This window comes from Otolemur garnettii, unplaced genomic scaffold (assembly GCF_000181295.1).
Source record: "Otolemur garnettii isolate 467f Iridium unplaced genomic scaffold, OtoGar3 scaffold00005, whole genome shotgun sequence".
In the NCBI taxonomy this organism is placed as follows: Eukaryota; Metazoa; Chordata; class Mammalia; order Primates; family Galagidae; genus Otolemur; species Otolemur garnettii.
Window position 1 is genome coordinate 13,682,911 of NW_003852400.1, and position 1,679 is coordinate 13,684,589.

General features: G+C 37.6%; 1 pseudogene; it reads left to right on the top strand.

Annotated features, from left to right (window-relative positions):
• The first annotated feature begins 1,275 nt into the window (after positions 1–1,275).
• LOC111721975 lies at positions 1,276–1,421 on the top strand (annotated as a pseudogene).
• The last annotated feature ends 258 nt before the right edge of the window (positions 1,422–1,679 follow it).

Consider the following 1,679-nt stretch of genomic DNA (forward strand, 5'->3'; position numbering starts at 1 on the left):
TATGGGTTGAACCCTACAATGGTATGGCAGTGGAAAGCGTTTTACACAGCATAATAGTACATTTTAAAAGGATATTTGTAAAGGGGACTGTGTACTTTCTGCTGCTGGATGTATTGTTAAGGGTATAGCACACCAGGTGTGACTCCCACTTTTTGTTTCTTTACCTGTTTATGTGTGTGTGCACCACTCATGCACATGTGCTGCACAGGCTAGTTACTTCATCTTTCTGTGGTTCGGTTCTTTATCTATAAATTGAGGCTATTTCAAGTGAACTAACATATCAAGTACTCAACATAGTGCCTGATCCATAAAATATCTTTCTAAAAGATGTTAGTTATATTTCCTCTACCTAATTTTTGACTTTATTAATTGCAGTACATGTATCTGTATCAGACTCTAAATCACATCCTCGTGCCTCAGAGTGTGCACTCAGTTCCAAACTGTTGAATGAATAATGGTGAGTCAGGCACTTCCCGTACCAGGCATAGCCACTCTCCCTTCCTTGTCAACAATACAGAACAGTCCTTGTTCTGCTGTTTGCGTGTTTCAAGAGAGATCAGGTGTAATTCAATTCTCAGTATGCTCGTAGATCATAATCAATGTTGTGATTCCATGCTTGTGGTTAGAGACTGATTTAGGAGTAAATATGAGCCATATTTTGGCCCAGGGACTATTAGGAGGTCTCTGGGGTGGGAATGCGGGATGCTACTATCAGAGTTTTCTTTGCTTTTAAAGAGGATATTTTAAAAGGGGACTGTGTACTTTCTGCTGCTGGATGTCACTATCTAGAATTCTTAGAGCCTCTGCAGCCATCCAGAAACGATGGGTAAAATTAGCTGAAGGTTTTCAGTTAGCATACTGAAGATGACATAGCAACAAAACTGAAGGAACCCAGGCCTGCAAAGCTGATACTGTACAAACTTGACTCGTTCTTATTCAAAAAGATAAATAGCCTTAATTCTAAGCCATTTATGGTTAGATTTTCCATTACTTTGGAATGGAACACTCCACCTGGGACATTGTTGTGTCTAAAACTCATATTAGCAACAGGGTCAGTAATGCTCACTTTTTTGTTACAAAATGTTCTCTAACATTAAGTTCATAACTTTGAAATTTTCAATAAACTATTCTGAGCAGTGGCAATTTTCTCCTTCTCCCCTTGCTGTCAAATCAGATACTCTTTGTCTTATATAGTTGACTCTGGGTTAACTATAGAAACATAGTATTTCAACAAAAAAATAATATACAAAAATATGAAAAATAATATAAAATATAGTGCTCACTTGGGCAGCACAGAGACTAAAATTGGAATGATACATAGAATATTAGTATCATTCCAATTTTAGTCTCTGTGCTGCCCAAGTGAGCACTATATTTTGTGTGAGGATGACACACAAATTTGTAAAGCACTCCATATTTTTGACACTGCTGGAAGGATTGCAAACTAATACAGTCTTTTTGGAGAGAAGCATGGAGAATACTCTTCTCAGAGATCTAAAAGTAGACTTTCCATTTGACTCTGCAATCCCATTACTAGATATCTACCCAGAAGAACAAAAATAATTTTACCACAAAGACATTTGCACTAGAATGTTTACTGAGGCTCAATTCAGAATGACCACGTCGTGGAAGCAACCTAAATGCCCATCAACCCATGAATGGATCAACAAACTGTGGTA